The 12,181-nt window shown below is 42.1% G+C and overlaps 1 pseudogene; it reads left to right on the top strand.

The window, feature by feature from the left end:
- Positions 1 to 3,958: 3,958 nt before the first annotated feature.
- LOC103240573 (glutathione S-transferase Mu 2-like) lies at positions 3,959 to 4,771 on the top strand (annotated as a pseudogene).
- The last annotated feature ends 7,410 nt before the right edge of the window (positions 4,772 to 12,181 follow it).

Genomic DNA, 12,181 nt, shown 5'->3' with positions numbered 1-12,181 from the left:
CAATAGGAAGAAATATGCTTGTAATGTAAATATTCACATTCTAGTTTTTCTATGTTTGAAAATTCAGATTCTAAAGTCTCAGATTTATGTGTCTCATAGATTATGAAAGTTTTTCACTCTTAAAATAGTAAATAGCTGACAAAATACAAATGGCGTGATATAAAACACAGAAAGGAATCAAATCAGTGGGTGGAAATGTCTTAACTTTGTGCTGATTAAGGAGTATATGTGAGAAAAACTGTTCTTTTCCTTTTTTAGCTTCCTCATCTTCCCTCTTAGGTTTTCCTTCCCTCTCCCAATCCCCTACTTCAGCAAGTTCCCAAATTTTAAACAAGTCAGTCTCCTGTTTGGCAACTTTTCCTGACCATTCAGCAGTCAGAAAACAGGAAAGTTACTCTTCCCTTTGCCCTGTTTTTAAACTTTCTATTTCTACTAGGCAGCTTTTACCTATCACACTGGGCTTTAACAAAGTATCTGAGGAATTAACTCACACTAATGTAGAAAACACTGGTGGCAATTTTCCATGTCTTTTTTTTTTTCTTCTTCTTCTTTGAGACAGGGTTTCACTCTTGTTGCCCAGGTTGGAGTGCAATGGCGTGGTTTTGGCTCCCTGCAGCTTCCGCCTCCCAGGTTCAAGCAATTCTCCTGCTTCAGCCTCCCAAGTAGCTGGGATTACAGGTGCATGCCACCATGCCTGGCTAATTTTTGTATTTTTAGTAGAGATGGAGTTTCACCGTGTTGGCCAGGCTGGTCTTGAACTCCTGACCTCAGGTGAATCACCTGCCTTGGCCTCCCAAAGTGTTGGGATTACAGGCGTGAGCCACCATGCCCAGCTCCATATCATTTTTTTTTTTTTTTTTGAGACGGAGTCTTGCTCTGTAGCCCGGACTGGAGTGCAGTGACCAGATCTCGGCTCACTGCAAGCTCCGCCTCCCGGGTTTACGCCATTCTCCTGCCTCAGCCTCCGGAGTAGCTGGGACTACAGGCGCCCGCCACCTCGCCCGGCTAGTTTTTTGTATTTTTAGTAGAGACGGGGGTTTCACCGTGTTAGCCAGGATGGTCTCGATCTCCTGACCTCGTGATCCGCCCGTCTCGGAAGGTCACCCAGAGGCAACAATTTTTTTTTTTTTTTTTTTTTTTTTGAGACGGAGTCTCTCTCTGTCGCCCAGGCTGGAGTGCTGTGGCGCAATCTCGGCTCACTGCAAGCTCCGCCTCCCGGGTTCACGCCGTTCTCCTGCCTCAGCCTCCCGAGTAGCTGGGACTACAGGCGCCCGCCACTGCGCCCGGCTAATTTTTTCTATTTTTAGTAGAGACGGGGTTTCACCATGGTCTCGATCTCCTGACCTTGTGATCCGCCCGCCTCGGCCTCCCAAAGTGCTGGGATTACAGGCGTGAGCCACCGCGCCCGGCCGAGGCAACAATGTTTTGATTCAAAGGAACAGTTCATTAGTGAATGGATTCTTGAGAGGACTTCTGTTTTACATGCATTTATCACTGCCATCTCTCTAGTCCACTCTAACAAGAGTAAAGAAAAGAAGGCACACAGCCAAAAGGACAAAGACGCAAAGAAGAACAATCTAAACCCAAAGCAAGCAGAAGGAAGGAAATAATAAGGCTTAGTGCAGATATTAATGAATAGAGAATAGAAAAACAGCAGAGAAAAATCAATGAAAGCAAAAGTTGATTCTTTAAAAATACCAACAAAATGGACAAAACCTTAGCAAGACTGACCAAGAAAAAAAGACTCAATTACCAAATCCAGAATTGAAAGAGGGCTCATTACTACTAATCTCACAGAAATAAAAATTGTAAGGCAGCCAGGTGCAGTGGCTCACACTTGTAATCCCAGCACTTTGGGAGGCCGAGGTGGGCAGATCACCTGAGGTCAATAGTTCAAGACCAGTCTGACCAACATGGTGAAACCCTGTCTCTACTAAAAGTATAAAATCGGCCGGGTGTGATGGTGCACACCTGTAATCCCAGCTGCTCAGGAGGCCGTTGGCAGGAGAATCACTTGAACCCGGGAGGCAGAGGTTGCAGTTAGCCAAGATTGCACCACTGCACTCCAGCCTGGGCAACAGAGAGAGACTCTGTCTCAATAATAATAATAATAATAATAATAATAATAATAATGATAAATTATTAGGGAACACTACGAACAACTGCATGCCAACACATTACATAGTATAATTTAGATGAAATGAACACATTCATGGAAAGACACAAACTATCAAACCTGATTCAAGAAAGAATAGAAAATCTGAGTATACTTATAACAACTAAACAGGCTGAATTAATAATAAAATAAAAGAAAAGTCTCAGCTTCACTGGTGAATTATACCAAGTATTTAAAAAAGAAATAATACCACTATGGTATTATTCTGTGATAGTATTATGGCATGCAATTCCTCAAAATTAAAAATAGAATTACCATATAATCTGGAAAATCTACTTCTGGATATATATCCAAAAGAATGGAAAGCATAGTCTCAAAGATATATTGTATGTCTTGTTCATAGCAACAATATTCACAATAGTCAAAAGATGGAAGCAGCCATTTGAATGGATATACAAAATGTGGCGTATAACTACAATGGAATATTACTCAGCCTTAAAAAGGAGGAAAATTCTGATGCATGGTATAACATGAATGATCCTTGAGGGCATTATGCTAATGTGAAATAAACCAATCACACAAAGATAAATACTCTATAATTCCACTTATACGAGGTACGTAAGAGCAGTCAGAATCATAGGAACAAAGCCAGGTATGCATCTAAAGTCTCAGGTACTTGGGACGCTAAGGTAGAAGGACTGCTTGAGCCCACGAGTTCGAAGCTGTAGTGCACTATGATTGTGCCTGAGAATAACCACTGCACTCTTGATTGGGCAACATAGTGAGATGCTGTCTCAAAATTTTTTTTTTTTTTTTTTTGAGATGGAGTCTGGCTCTGTCGCCCAGGCTGGGGTGCAGTTGCCGGATCTCAGCTCACTGCAAGCTCCGCCTCCCGGGTTTATGCCATTCTCCTGCCTCAGCCTGCCGAGTAGCTGGGTCTACAGGCGCCCGCAACCTCGCCCGGCTAGTTTTTTGTATTTTTTAGTAGAGACGGGGTTTCACCGTGTTAGCCAGGATGGTCTCGATCTCCTGACCTCGTGATCCGCCCGTCTCGGCCTCCCAAAGTGCTGGGATTACAAGCTTGAGCCACCGCGCCCGGCCCAAAATTTTTTTTTTAATTATAGAAACAGAAAATAGAACAGTGGTTACTGGGAGCTGGGAGAAGGGGAAATTGGAGGTTGTTTAATAGGTATAGAGTTTCCATTTTGCAAGATAAAAAAGTTCTGGGCCAGGTGCAGTGGCTCACACTTGTAATCCCAGCACTTTGGGAGGCCAAGGCAGGTGAATCACCTGAGGTCAGGAGTTCAAGACCAGCATGACCAACATGGTGAAACCCTGTCTCTACTAAAAATACAAAATTAGCCGGGTGTGGTGGAGCATGCCTGTAATCCCAGCTGCTCGGGAGGCTGAGGCAGAAGAACTGCTGGAACCCGGGAGGTGGAGATTAAGGTGAGCCGAGATCACGCCATTGCACTCCAGCCTGGGTGACAAGAGTGAGACTCTGCCTCAAAAAAAAAAAGTTCTAGAAGTTGGTTGCAACAACAATGTGAATATACTTATCACTACTTATCACTACTAAATTGTAAACTTAAAAATGGTTAAGATAGAAATTTTTATATTAGTGTATTTTACCACAATTTTTGAAAGATAAATAAATGATATAAATTCTTCACAAACTCTTCCAAAATATAGAAGAGAAGGGAACATTTCCCAGCTCATTCTGTGAAGCTGGTATTACCCTGATACCCAAACCAAAGACACCACAAGAAAGCTATGGACTAATATCTCTTACCAATAAGATGCAAAATCCTCAAAAAAATTAGCAAGTAGAATTTGGCAATATGTAAAATGGATTATACACCACAATCAAGTGGAATTTATCCCAGGAATGCAAGATTGTTTTAACATCCAAAAGTCGACTGATGTAACATACCACATCAATAGAGTAAATGGGCCTGTCTGCAGAATCCACAACAACCAGCACCAGGCCCATGACACAGGGGTACTGGGACATCTGAGGGCTGACCCACACCATCTGCCTGCTCCAGCAATACACAGACTCAAGCTATGAGCAAAAGAAGTACACAGTGGGGGGGGGGGGGGGGGGGGGGTGCTCCTGACTATGACAGAAGCCAGTGGTTGAATGAAAAATTTGAGCTAGGCCTGGACTTTCCCAATCTGCCCTACTTGACTGATGGGGCTCACAAGATAACTCAGAGCAAAGCCATCCTGGGCTGCATTGCCTACAAGCACAACCTGTGTGGGGAGACAGAAAGGGAGAAGATTTGGGAAGACAGTTTGGAGAATCAGCTTATGGACAGCCAAATGCAGCTGGCCAGACTCTGCTACAACCCACATTTTGAGAAACTGAAGCCAGAATACCTGGAGGCACTCCCTGCAATGCTGAAATTCTACTTCCAGTTTCTGGGGAAGCAGCCATGGTTTCTTGGGGACAAGATTGCCCTTGTGGATTTCATTGCTTATGATGCCCTTGGGAGAAACCAAGTATTTGAGCCCAAGTGCTTGGATGCCTTCCCAAACCTGAAGGACTTCATCTCCCGATTTGAGGGCTTGGAGATCTCTGCCTACACGAAATCCAGCCGCTTCCTCCCAAGACCTGTGTTCACAAAGATGGCTGTCTGGGGCAACAAGTAGTGCCTTGAAGGCCAGGAGGTGGCAGTGAGTTGCCCATACTCAGCCTGCTGCCCAGACTGTGTAGAGCAGCTGGACTCCACACCCCAGCCTCTGCCTTCTTGTTCTTTTCTCCTGTTTATTCCCTTTTTTACTCCCAAGACTTTATTGGCCCTCTTCACTTCCCCTAAACCCCTGTCCCATCCAAGCCCTTTAAAGCCTCAGCTACCCATTTTCCTTTATGAACGTCTCCCTCCCAACATTACCCTTCCCTGCACTAAAGCCAGCCTGACCTTCCCTCCTGTTAGTGGTTGTGTCTGCTTTGAGGGGCCTCACTGGCCCCTCACCTGTGGAGCTAGCTCAGCCCTGAGGTCCCAGGGCTGCATGAAAGAGCAGCAATGACTGGTTTACACGCGCTTCTCCTGCAGCATGGCCCCTGCCTTAAGCCTACCTGATCCAAGTAAAACCTAAAACACACACACACACACACACACACACACACACACACACACACACACAGAATAAATGTCAAAATCCACAGGATCATTTCAATAGATGCAGAAAAAGCACTTGACAAAATTTAACACCTTTTCATGATGAAAAAAACACTCCGCAAAATAGGAATAGATGAGAATTTCTTCAACTTTATATAGGGCTTCTACAAAAACCCCACAGGTAAGAGCACATTTAATGGTAAAAGAACTGATTCTTTTTCAGATGAAGCATCAAGACGAAATGAATAACAGGATAAAGACGTCTGCTCTCCCGGCTTCTATTCAACATTGTGAAGGAGGTTCTAGCCAAGGCAATTAGGCAAGAATAAGAAATAAAAGGCACCCAGCTTGGAAAGGAAGAAATAGAAGTATCCTATTAGTTGATGATGTGATTTCGCATATAGAAAATTCTAATGAATCCACTAAAAAACTATTTGAACTAACAAACAAGTTCAGCATGGTTGCAGAATACAAGATTAATATACAAACAGAAATTGTACTTCTTTATAGTTGCAATAAGCAAACAGACAATGAAATAAAGAAAATTCTGTTTACAATAGCATCAAAAAGAAAAATACACAGAAATAACTTTAACAAAAGAGGTACAAAACTTGTACACTGAAACCTACAAAACATCATTGAAAGAAATTGAAGATTTTAATAAATGAAAAGATAATCTATGTTCATAGGACAGAACACTTAACATTGTTAAGATGGAAAAACTCTTCAAATTGAACTAAAATTCAATACAATCCCTAACAAAAACCTTGACTGATTTCTTTGCAAAAATTGGCAAGCTAATCCTAAAGCTCATATGGAAATTTAAGAAACTCAGAATGGTCAAAACAGATTTTTAAAAAGAACAAAGCTGTAGAATTTACATTTCCCAATTCTAAAACTCACTACAAACCTATAGCAATCGCCAGAGTGGTACTGGCATAAAGACAGACATATTGATCAACAGAACAGAATTGAAAGTCCAGAAATAAAGCCTCACATTTACTGTCAATCAATTTTTGACAAGAGCACACAACCATTGAATGAGGAAAGAACAGTCTTTTCAAAAAGTGGTGCCAAGACACTGGATATCCATATGCAAAGGATGAAGATGGACCCTGTGACTCACACCAGATACAAAAATGAATTCAAAATGGATCAAAGACTTAAATCTAAGAGTTAAAACTCTAAAACTCTTCAAAGAAAAGTCAGGAGTGAGTCTTTATGACCTTGGACTAGGCAATAGTTTCTTAGATATGACACCAAAAGCACAAGTAAAACAAAAGAAAAAATGTGTAAATTAGACTTTATTAAAACTAAAACTTTAGTCCTTCAAAGTACATCATCAAGAAAGTGAAAAGATTCCAATGCTCAACACCATTAACCATCTGATAAATGCAAACCAAAACCATATGAGACACCACTTTACATCCATTAAGATAACTATAATAAAAATGGAAAATATACATAAGTGGACTTGTGTTATATGGGGAAAAAATGGAAAATAGCAAGCATTGGTGATGATGTGGAGAAACTGCAACCCTCGGCCGGGCGTGGTGCCTCATGCCTATAATCCCAGCAGTTTGGGAGGCCGAGGCCTGAGAATCGCTAGAACCCAGAAGGTGGAGGTTGCAGTGAGCCAAGATCATGCCACTGTACTCCAGCCTGGGCAACAGAGCAAGACTCCATCTCAAAAAATAAAATAAAATAAAGAAAAGAATTTGGTAATTAAAGAAGTGCTTTGTTGAGTTAGTATGCCACAAAGTTATATAGTACTAAAAATGCGCCTGTACTCTTACCCGGCTTCTCCAGAACTGAGGGAGATCACGGAAGGATGAAAGCAGTAGGTTTCTCATGGCAGTGAATATGATTTTCTCCTTCCATTTTTCCTTCTCCCTCTTGTTAAATAAAATTCCCCTGGTTGCAACTCCCTAGTGAGAGGATTGATGACAATTGAATTATTTTGGAGGATCCATCTTTAGGCAGATTCTGGTTGTATCACTGAAGCTGTGACTGGGATGTCATATATGAGAAGATATATAGAATGAATCTATAGGTACTGGAGGCTAAGTCTAAAGTATGCCTTGATTTGGCTTCCTAACCTAAAGAAGTTTTAAATGTCCATTCTTAGAGTTCTTGTCAAAAGTTCCAGCAAAGCTTTGCAGCAGTTAATGCTATAGAAAAAGAGAAAAAAGTTCCCACAGGCTGGGTACAGTGGCTCACTCCTGTAATCCCAGCACTTTGGGAGACCGAGGCAGGAGGATCACCTGAGGTTGAGGATTCAATACCAGCCTGACCAACATGGACAAACCCCATCTCTACTAAAAATACAAAATTAGCTGGGTGTGGTGGTGCATGCCTGTAATCCTAGCTACTCAGGAGACTGAGGCAGGAGAATCGCTTAAACCTGGGAGGCGGAGGTTGCAGTGAACTGAGATTGCACCATTGCAATCCAGCCTGGGCAACAAAAGTGAAACTCCGTCTCAAAACAAACAAACAAACAAACAAAAAACAGTTCCAGCAAAGCAAACTTAAAAACAGTCTGTGTGGTCAATCACTATTCTTGCTGCTCTTATGTAAATAACCAGGCCAACTTTGATGAGACTACCCTTATTTTGTAAACCCATTTGTCTTATTCTGATTATTTTTGGTAGAAATGGGAGGAGTAACTATAGAGAGAAAAACTGTTTCTGAAGAAAAGCTATAGTACACCTGCTATTAAGTTGTAGCTCTGCTCATCGTTTTCAAGTTTTTCTTATCTTCCTGTAGATTGGACTAGATTCTAGAATTCTCTTTTCCTCCAATATCTGGCTACAACTCTCCAACTAAGAAGAACGGCTCTGTTCCCAAAGCCCTCTAAGCTGAAACTGGACAACTCAATGTAAATTTCAAGGGACAAGTGTCATTCCTGATGTGTGGGCCACAAAGAGTTCACCAAAACGCCTGATACCATAACCAGAGACATTCAAACCGCAAACCAGGGAAAGAAGTTGACAACTTCATGCTGTAAACAGCTTTCCCCAAGGTGTCAGCACAAGACTGCCTATCATAAGACTCTTGCCCCTCTGAACTTGTTTTTTTTTTTTCTTTTTTGCCCATCTTTTTCACTTGGCACAGTCAGCAGCTCCTGCAGGCAATCTGATGAACTGTCATGTGAAACCCAAATCTTTACAGAACCTAAGAGCTTCTTTAGTCCATCTAGTGGGTAAGTTTAGCAACATCTCTAATGTACGTAACTGTTGTTCAAATTGTACTAGCGGTCCCTTTTATAAAGTTACACTTCTAGATCCACTTGTTCTCACTCCCTGCTTTAGTATAACCCAGTCATAAGGATGCCAGATTTCCTATAGCTGTATAGGAGGAGTCTGTGCAGTTGATAACACTTGTTGTACATGGGTAGAAGCATTGGGTATTGCAGAGACTCGGTTACAAAAAATGAACAGTCGCTTGGGTAAAACAAGTGGACTCCTCATCTGACTCCTTCTTTGATTTATTCAATTTTAGTTGGTTTGGTTCATGGGATCCTGGCTAAGGAGCTTACACCAAACTGCCGGTATTATCCTCCTGATAGTCATAATAGTGGTCTTCCTGTTGTGCTATATTCTCTCAAAGGTTTTAAATACCTACATGTAGCCATCCATTGAACATTGGATGACCTCTCTTCAGCTAGAATAACAAAAACTCAAAGAAGTATGTGATCATGAGGACACTACAACCTAAGAATGGCACATCGAGACCAGAAACGCAGAATGATGGTAACTGAGAGCAGTGTGAATGGCCTAAGTTTTGGTTGCACTCTCATCTACGTGACAGCCTGACCCAAAGGGTGAAATTGTTAAAAAAAAAAAAAAAAAAAAAAAAAAAAATTATAGGAGGCCACTGGTTTGGACTGAACTCCTGCTCTAGGTCCAACAGATCAAACCAAAATGGAGTCAGTCACGCTAAAGTTCCACATCACCAAACTGAAACTGTTTGTTTATCTGACCTTCTAAGAAATCAGGCGAGAGACAATAGCTAAATCCCTAAACAAGCAATTTCAGCCAGTATGATAAAGAAGTCCCCTTTCTAGCCTTTACAAGGAAAGTAACTTTGAAACAATCTATCAAGTTTTTGTTTTCTGTTTTGGCGTTTCTCAACCTTTTTCTGTCTATAAAGCCAACCTCCTCTGATTAGAACACTCATTGTATTTTTTTTGTTTTTGTTTTTTTTTTGAGACCGAGCCTTGCTCTATCACCCAGGCTGTAGTGCAGTGGTGCGATCTCGGCTCACTGCAACCTCCGCCCCCTGGGCTCAAATGATTCTTGTGCCTCAGCCTCCCGAGTAGCTGGGATTACAACCACATGCCACCACCCCCAGCTAACTTTTGTATTTTTAGTAGAGATGGGGTTTTGCCACGTTGGCCAGGCTGGTCTCGAACTTCTGACCTCAGGTGATCCGCCCACCTTGGCCTCCCAAAGTGCTGGGATTACAGGCATGAGCCACCATACCCAGCCTCATTGTATTTTATAGTATGAGGTGTTGCTCAGTTCTAGAATTACAAATAAAAGCCAATTACGTTTTTAAGCTAAATTTGTTATTTGTTGTAATTTTGTCTTTTGCAACTTTTCTTTTCTTTCTTTTCCTCCTCTTCTTCCCCTTCCTTTTTTTTTTTTTTTTTTTCTGAGATAAGTCTCACTCTTGTACCCCAGGCTGGAGTGCAATGGCGTGATCTCGGCTCACTGCAACCTCTGCCTCCCGAGTTCAAACGATTCTCTTTCCTCAGCCTCCCACGATTCGCCTTTCAGGCGCCTGCCACCATGCCTGACTAATTTTTGTATTTTTAGTAGAGACGGGGTTTCACCATGTTGGCCAAGCCAGTCTCAAACTCCTGACCTCAGGTGATCTGCCTGCCTCGGCCTCCCAGAGTGCTGGGATTACAGGCATGAGCCACCATGCCTGGCCTTTTCCCCTTTCTTTTCTTCCATTATTGTTCTTAAGTTTGCACAATAATTAGGATAAGTAAGCATTTATAAAATCAGGTATAATTTAGTCTTCTAATACATATTCCAATGGTGTTGTCACATCTTTTATCTAGATTAATACCTTGGTACATATCATTTAATTTTATTAAGAAAATTTAATTGTTATTTTAATTACTTTATTTATTTATTAGAGAAGAGGTCTCGCTAGGTCACCCAGGCTAGTCTCGAACTGCTGGGCTCATGCAATCCTCCCACCTCTCAAGTAGCTGGGATTATAGGCGTGAGCCACCATGCCCGGCTTGTCTGCCTGCCTTTCTTCCTTTCTTCCTTCTTTCCTCCCTTCCTTCCCTTCATTCCTTTCCTTCCTTCTTCTTTTTTCATTTTCTCTCTTTCTTATTTATTTACTTATTTATTGGTAGAAATAGGGTCTCACTGTGTTGTCCAGGCTGGTGTTATTATTGGTAAATGGGCAGATTTACGTAAATGATGAAGGATTATCACCCCTTCTTCTTTTTAGAGATGGGGGTCTTGCTCTGTTGCCCAGGCTGGACTCAAACTCCTGGGTTCAAGTGATCCTCTTGTCTCAGTTTCTCAAGTAGATAAGACTACCAGGCTCACACCACTGTGCTCAGCTTCCCCCATTTTTATTATTAACATTTCCCCAGCCAGGCATGGTGCCTCATGCCTGTAATCCTAGCACTTTACAATGTCAAGGTGGGCAGAGCACTCAAACCCACAAATTTGAGACCAGCCTGAGCAACATAGCTGGGTGTGGTGGCACGTGCCTGTAGTCCCAGCTATTTGAGAGACTGAGATGGGAGGATTGACTGAGCCCAGGAGGCCAAGTCTGCGGTAATCATGCCACTGCACTCCAGCCTGGACAACAGAGTAAGACCCCCATCTCAAAATAACAAACAAAAAAACATTTTCTCACACTTTCTTATACACTAACTATAGACAGTGTTATTTGACTGAAAGAGATAGTACGTTCTTCTTTTCTTTTTCTTCTTTTTTTTAAGATGGAATCTCGCTGTATTGCCCAGGCTGCAGTGGTGCAGTGGCGTAATCTCGGTTCACTGTAACCCCTGCCTCCCGGGTTCAAGCAGTTCTCCTACCTCAGCCTCCTGAGTAGTTGGGATTACAGGCATGTGCCACCACGACCAGCTAATTTTTTGTGTTTTTAGTAGAGACGGGGTTTCACACCATGTTGGCCAGACTGGTCTTGAACTCCTAACCTTGTGATTTGCCCGCCTCAGCCTCCCAAAGTGCTGGGATTACAGGCATGAGCCACTGCATCTGGCCTCACATTCTTCTTTTCTCAACCTTTTAAGAAACACTTGAATGTTTTGTTTTTTTTTTGTTTTTCTCCCCCTCGAGATGGACTCTCACTCAGTCGCCCAGGCTGGAGCGCAGTGGCGCGATCTCGGCTCACTGCAACCTCTGCCTCCTGGGTTCAAGCGGTTCTCTTGCCGCAGCCTTCCGAGTAGCTGGGATTACAGGTGTGTCCCACCATACCCAGTTAATTTTTGCAATTTTAGTAGAGACAGGGTTTCACCATGTTGGTCAGGCTGTCTTGAACTCCCGACCTAGATGATCGGCCCGCCTCAGCCTCCCAAATTGCTGGGATTACAGGTGTGAGCCACTGTGCCTGGCCAAAAAACTTGAATGTGTTCCAAGTGCTTATTGTTAAAAATAGATAGTAGAAAAAAAATGTATTTTGTTTTTTAATCAGTTGCCTTATATATTCATTCAAAATTACAACAGTTGGTTTCTAGGCTAGATTTATATTTGCTCAATAATTCATTTTGAGAGCTCAAAATCGTAGGTTTGGTTCCAGGTTCATCTAGTTGTAGTTCTTATTTATATTAGTAGAAAACATCTTTTTTTAAAAAAAAGGAAAAAAGAAAATGAAGCCTCAACAACAAAAAGTAACTTAAAACCAGGTCATTTTCCTATCCCCAGATGTCCCCAAATCACAGAAT

This window comes from Chlorocebus sabaeus, chromosome 13, assembly GCF_047675955.1.
Source record: "Chlorocebus sabaeus isolate Y175 chromosome 13, mChlSab1.0.hap1, whole genome shotgun sequence".
NCBI classification, from domain to species: Eukaryota; Metazoa; Chordata; class Mammalia; order Primates; family Cercopithecidae; genus Chlorocebus; species Chlorocebus sabaeus.
The sequence above is the reverse complement of the archived record's forward strand: the minus strand, read 5'-3'. Positions and strand labels throughout refer to the sequence as shown.